At 39.5% G+C, this 7,279-nt stretch overlaps 1 non-coding gene across 1 annotated transcript; it reads left to right on the top strand.

Annotated features, from left to right (window-relative positions):
* The first annotated feature begins 5,970 nt into the window (after positions 1 to 5,970).
* Positions 5,971 to 6,132, top strand: LOC119253648 (U1 spliceosomal RNA). Its single transcript, XR_005127178.1, has one exon. It is a non-coding gene; the product is annotated as a U1 spliceosomal RNA (small nuclear RNA).
* Positions 6,133 to 7,279: the final 1,147 nt, after the last annotated feature.

Genomic DNA, 7,279 nt, shown 5'->3' with positions numbered 1-7,279 from the left:
ACCATTCACACCCATGACACTTGATTTCCTAAAAAAAATTACATATATTCAGTATCTTTCCCCACTCACTATCTCTTGTCTAATTTCAATATAACTACTGCTAAAATAATCTGATAATGGATTTCATAAACATTAAAATGTGATGCTTAGTTCATGTTTGTCAAGATAGGTTAGATAATTATTTATACATATCCCTCTGGCTGTCTTGAAAAACTGGTTGTCAGAGTAAGCGAGGGTGGATACCACATTCCAGTGAGAGAAACAGATATTGATGAAAGAATCCCCTTTTCCCTAAAAGTCAAACTATCCCTCACTTACACCTTGAGTCACATTTCTCCTCTCCATCTTCTATCCCTTCTCCTGTAGCTTGCCTTCCTACTGCATCCTCAAAATATGTCTTATTTCTCCTTTAGGATTCGACTAGTGATTGTGGTAGTAAATTGAGATTCTGAGATATTGTTTCCAGGTTCAGATCTCCCCAGAATGAATCTTTACTTGAAATCGACTAGAGAGCTGCTTCCTTCCTCAGAATGACTCTTCCCTTTAATTTCTTTGAACTGCTTTGGCAACTTGTGAAATCTCTCTCAGAACATGGCTGGATGTCCCTTCTGACATTCACCAGTCTTTCCTTTCTTTGCTCCTTAATAAATTTGGAAAAGGGGGCCTCCCCCGGTAGCGCAGCAGTTGAGCCTCTGCAGCGCCAGTTCGTTCCCTGGCCATCAGCGAGGGTCCCACAATAAATAGATAGATAGATAGATAGATAGATAGATAGATAGATAGATAGATAGATAGATAGATAGGTAGATAGATAGATAGATAGATAGATAGATAAATTTGGAAAAGGTTACAGGAGTTCACTACATCAGAGCAAACCATTTTCCCAAAGGAATCATGAAACAGATCCAAAAAGCAATGGAGATCTTGTACACATAGAATTCGGAGGCATTTTTGATAATAATATTTTCTAGAGGGGAGATTTTCGAATGATATTTTCAGGATTCAATCTGTGGGTATAATATTGCTTTATGACCTTTTATGAACCATAAGCAGAAATTGTTGAAATAACTATGGGTGGACAGGTGCCAAATGGTAACGCTGGGGTGGAAAGCAGTGGAAAGAAGGGATTTTTACTGCTCCATTTGCTCACAAAAAAACTCCACCCAACAATTTTTGCAAAGCAAGACAATAATACATTCAATCCTCTGATGCTCTCTAAAATCTTGAGCCTCTAAGTTAGGGCAAATAAAAGATATTGATTGAAGTCATTAAAATAAACACTGATACAAGTACCCAGGGAAAACTGGCAGTGGTACTGCTGAGAAGTTCCCTAATTGTTCCATTTCCCTAAGACTCAGAGCTTGTGCTGGCATTCTGAATCCTCTTACAAAAGAAGTTGTCTGTGTTCTGTTAATACACAGTTGCCCGAGGGTATAGAGGAAGAAGACATCTGTAAGAAAGTCCTGGCAAAGGCAGGCTATGTCAGCATAAATCTCACAGGGAATGTGGACTGTTTTAGGCCCTACTTTCCTACTTGTTGAATCATCGCCTTATAAACAGCAACTGGGAAATGTTGAAGAATAAAGAACAACAGTAACAAAAAGACTTTAGAAGTGCACCAGCTTAATCCTAAACTGTTCTCACTTTGAAGACATAGATAGGACAAGAGTGGAATGATGAACTATAATGTTACAACCAGAGGTGTCTACTTGCAGATGTGTATTTGCATGAGTTGATATGCATGGGAAGAGGACAGAGGAGAGCCTGGGTGATGGAGAAAGAAAGAGGAAATAGAGAAGATAAACAGAACCCTATTTGATCCCTCGGCTTGTCCCAGGTACTAATTTCTGCACGTTTGAGAGAAGGGTTTTCTGTGGTCACTTAAGAAATATTTTCGTTAAGAGACACCTGTAAAACAAGTGGATGTAGACTGTGGTGTTTTGGGCCCAGGGGTGACACAGAGTGAAAGCAATGGAGCCACACACATTTCACGTGGTCATCAGTCTCATCACGCTTGGCACTGATATAGCACTGAACCACACACCCAAACGGCTTTGGGCCCAGTCAACCACACAGCAGACAGCCAAAGGACATGGAAAGAACTGATTGTGAGCATACAGAAGACAACCCTGCAGATTCTGCAAGAGACTTTGGTGAGGCCAGAAAATTTTTGTTGCACAGGTGGCAGAATGAGCCAGTAAGACTTAGGATTTGTCATTAATATAACTCTATTTGTATCTACAGATTGGTGAAGATGAAAAATAAGAAAGATAAATCACTTTAAGTCCTTCAACTTAATATAAAGCCATGAAAGTCTGTATATTAAAGATCTTTAGTTGCAGGCAACAGAATCCACTCTTGCTGGTTTAAAATTAAAAAGAATGGATAAAGGATGTTAACGGGCATGCAGAATGGAAGGGTCAGAGAATCATAATCTGAGGCTACTTGGAAAGAAGTTATATCCAAATGATACCGCCCAATGGTGCATTAGATCTGCTGCAGGCACCTCGGCTGCACCCATAGCCCCCCTGGGGGTGCTAACAGGAGAGCTGCTACCATTTCTGCCTTGGTCCCTCTGATAAGCTCCACAGCCCTCACCAGAAAACCAATTCTGCATGACACCTACTTTCTCATGGTTTTCTCTTCTGCATAGCAGTCTTACTTGGCTGCATCTGATTGTAGAAACTGGATCACATGCTTGCACTTCTTGTTGCAAAGAAGACTAGAATAGTTTTACTCTGAGAAGGCAGATCTCATCAGATATAAGTTTCTTGATATGGGAAGGGCTTTCAAGAGTTGATGTGTGGCGACAAACACAACCAATGTCTACTGCAATAGTTATGAGATAATTAGGTAACCAACTCATTGTAAAGCAGCAGGAGGCTAGTATTTTTTTTTTTTTTAGATTTATTTATTTTTGCATACAAGAGCTGGGGTACAGGCCAGAGATGTGGGGGTGAGAGGATTCACCAGAGACAGAGTGGGGAACAGAACAAGCAGACTGACTGAAACACACTGCTGAGGGGAGCAGCGGGCGAGTCAGGATAGGTCTGCTGTGCCATGTGGTTTGCTCCCTGGCCAGCCAGGGATTGAACTTGTGCTACAGAGGCTGCAGATTGCTTCACAGTGTGGTCCTTAACCCCTTGCACCACCAGGGAGGCCCAGCAGAAGGCTAGTACTTAACTGCTTCTGCTGGTCAAGAGGAATTGCCATGATAGTGACAAAAAGAAAAACCACAAAAAAACAGCTATAGACGGACTCTTCTGTTAAAAAAGAAAATCTTTCGGGTTGTTTTTGGTCGATGCATTTTTTTCTTCCTACCAAGTGCAAGAAGAGATACAAAATCTACAATATCACCTCAGCTTTGGAGAGTATTCCAAGAAACTTTACAGTAGTTATCAGCACACTGGTGGAAAGTCACACCTCCACCTTGTCACAGATTTGAGAAATAATGAAGGAATATTAGTGAAAGCAGTCTAAATGTAACTGTGTGATACAAAGCCAAATGTCTCCATACAAGACTTGCAGACAGAGAGACAGAGAACTCTCCATCTGTGGGTCACATCAATTGGGAGTACAATGGAGCAGCACAGAAATGGATCAGCATGGAATCAGAATATAAGAAAAAATTCAGAACTTGAATCAGGACAGCAGATTTCCCCTAGTCAAAATCATCCAAGGCAGAAATGCCTAATAGATTTTATCCTACATACCAGATTTGTGGATTGGTTGTAGCTGCCTCAATTACCTTGTTGAGGACTATCAAGAAAAATGTCTTTATGTGAACCTGTTTTCACATGGTTGATACTTACAACTTTGTATTGTGCTTTTTTCCCCTCATATGTTGAATGAGATATATCTTTCCACAGTCTAATTCTGGTAGTTATCCTTTTTAAATATCTGTGTAGTATTGCATCAGCCGATGAACCCTAATTTACTCAATCATTTCTCCATTGTTTTATATGTTGATTAGTTCTGAAAATTTTGAAAAGGTAAGTGAAATCTTTCAAAAGACTCTTTCCATTATTCTATAGAGATTAGTATAGCAATAGTCTCTGAACTTTACATGAATATGGTCACCTCCTATCCGTGGTCAACATTGGGGCTATGGAGATTCTACAAGTACAACTAAAGAGAAAGAGGTTTTAAGAGTCAGCAAGCTCACCCTTGGAAAATTTAAATGGAAAAACTCCAAGACGATCTGACATATACTTACCCCAATAAGATCTCTATATCTGGGGCCTCCCTGGTGGTGCAAGGGGTTAAGATGCAGCACTATGAAGCTATCCTCAGCCACTGCCACTGCAGCACGAGTTTGATTCCTGGCAGGGAGGTGACCCACATGGCACAGCAGACCTCTCCTGTCTTGTCCACTGCTCCCCTCAGCAGTGTATTTTAGTGGATCTGCCTGTTCTGTTTCCCACTATGTCTCTGGTGAATTCTCTCACCCCCCACACATCTGGCCTGTACCCCAGTTCTTACAGGCATAAATAAATATATCTTTTCTAAAAAAAAAAGTCTCTATATCTGAAAAGAGTATTTCTAGGATACCTTTGGGGAAGGCCCAAAGTGAGACTAGCTCCCATCTGAAATTCTGGAAACTATTCACCTGTGAAACTTGGTCTGCAGAATCCTCAGATGTATTCACTATGAATTGTGCAGTGTTTTAGAGAGAATTTAGATGCAAAGAATACAATTCCATTTAGCTCAAATAAAAAGAGGGTTGATTGAAAGGTAGAGTTTATGGGATTACAATAAGCCAGTGCAGGACTTCTAGCTCAGTGCTGTAGAAGCAAGGAGATTACACAGGTCCTTCCCCACTCTACCCCTCCCCAGCTCCAGCTCCCCACCTCTGCCTTTTGAAATATATAGTCTCCCCATTGATCTCTATATATCTGCTCCTCTACTTGCACATCAGCTTTTTCTGCTGACTCACAGTTTCTTAGCTTTCCCCCTCATTCTGGCCAGCATGAGGCTCTGGCCTACTGTGGCGGGCCAGCTGGGCATGACCTTGCAGCTTAGTTCTGCACAGCTAGTGACTCAGCCTCTTTGGCCCAATTCCAAATTCCTGGGAGAGTATCCGATCAGCCCAGCTTAGGTCAGATGTCTATCCCTAGTCAGTGACTGTGACTGGCAGGGCAGAGTCACATGGCATGTAGTACTGTCCCTCCCAGGGTTATGAGTGGGTCAGAGTCTCCAAGGTGGAATGTGGGTAGGGAGAAGGGAATGTTTGGCATCTGTGAGACAGACATGGGTCTGTGAGTGGCCTGCCTAGTTGTAATAAAAAGAGCAGTGGATTTGGAGTTTAAAAAAAAGTCGCTGCCACTTTTTAGTGTCAGTCTAGACAACAGTCCTAATCTCATGGAGACTTATTTCTTCTATGTAACCAGAGGGAACTGAATAAGATGACCTTCTAGCTCCTGTAGTCCATGATTATTATTTTCATCTTCAGAATCTCATAATGTAAGGAATGACCAACTCTAATATCAATGATTTGGCAGGTTTTATAGGAACAATCATTCAAAAATCTGTCTTTGCAATAAGTCCAGTGGTGTATTATCCCCAACATTACCATTACTGTAAACATTTTTTGAAGGCTATTATATGCGCTAGCAATGCTGAAGTCCCCAGGTAGGCATTCAGCAAATGTTTCTTGCTTAGAGTTGGAATTCTAAAAGCAGAGGAGAAACAGACCTTGTTCTAAAAGAGTTTGCCTGTCAAGGATAGAGGCTTGAAAAAGTAATAGGGTGAACTGAATCAATTCTAATGCTGTTTGTAAACAAAGTTCTCAAATGCATTATTGGTGAACTGCCTAAGGCAAATAAGGACAAAAGACTGTAATTGAAATTGCTTTAAAACTATGTCAAATTAAGCTAGCTATCTCTCAATATGTGAAATTGAGGTCTTCCTTTAAACAAGATATTTTTCTTCTGATTATAAGAGAAATTCATGCTTTTTAAAAAGTTCACTAATATACTTACCTGTCAGGGGAGATAAAATGATCACCAAGGTGGTTTTCCTAGGGGGAGGCTTCCTCATTGTGCTCTGGATGTGTTGATTCCTCCAATATCCCTAAATAAGGGAAACTCAACTGTATAAGTTGTGATAATAGGGGACTGCAATTGCACTTTCCAAAAAAGTTCAATAATACAAAAGTGAGTAAGTCATGAAGTGAAAACTCTCCATAATTCTATTCCCAGAGATGGCCATATTGTTATTTTTCAATTATCCTTCCAGATATAATATGTATGTACATATAACATCTTTCCAGGTGTATATATACATAATACCTTTCTAGACATAGCCTTATATATTATATATACACACACATAAGCATAAACATATAGATGTATATTTGTACATAGTCCAAATCAAATATATTATTACATACTGTGTGTTAACAAAAATGGAATCATATATCTATCCTTTTCTGTGGATTTCTTCTTCTTTTTTTAACTTTACACTTTGTCATATACTTCTTACATATGAATCTTTCTCATCCTTCTCAGTATTCCTTTGTACCATAATCTCTACCCTCAAATGAAGGGCATTAATGATGTCCTAATGTTTTCTGTAATATTAAAGATACTACAATAAAGATCTATGTACATATATGCCTATGCATGTTCTAATTACTTCTTTAGGATAAATTCCTGCAACTAAAATTACTTAATTAAAATTTATACACATTTAAAATATTACACCATAGCTCAATAGTACACCAAATCATCTTATATTCTTAGCAAATTTCCAGCAATTACCTTTATTTTTCAATACTGCCAATCTGATGGTCCAAAAAGAAAAAATTAGCAGCTCTCATAGTTATGTTCATTTGCATTTCTTTGAATAGTAGTGAAGATAAGTATCATTTCAGGTGTTCATGAGTCATTTGGTTTTCTCTTTCTATGATTCATTTGAACCTGTGTCTCTATACCATTTGCTCTGTTTCCTCCATTTTCCACCCCATTTTTGTACATTGCAGGTTTGTGTATATGACAGGAGCCAGGCCAGTAAATTCCCTCTGCTGGGAATCTGGATTTGAACAGGGAGCTCTGGTCTGCCATATTTAAACCAGAAAATAATGCAAAACTGGGCTGGGTCAGCTATTTTTGGTAATGTGAATCATAAAAGAAAAAAAAGTAGATCCAGCAAGAGAAAAGAAAGAAGTAGGCACGCCTTGGAAACAGAGATGAGAACTGATGGCACTGAGTACTGCTTCCTGTCCTACCAGCCTGTGAGAAAGCTCTTGTCTCCGTAAGTTAGTTTGAATGACTTTCTGTTA

This window comes from Talpa occidentalis, unplaced genomic scaffold, assembly GCF_014898055.3.
Source record: "Talpa occidentalis isolate TD23 unplaced genomic scaffold, MPIMG_talOcc4v2.1 talOcc4.2, whole genome shotgun sequence".
Lineage (NCBI taxonomy): Eukaryota > Metazoa > Chordata > Mammalia > Eulipotyphla > Talpidae > Talpa > Talpa occidentalis.
Note: the sequence above shows the minus strand (reverse complement) of the source record. Positions and strands in the feature narration are given on the sequence as shown.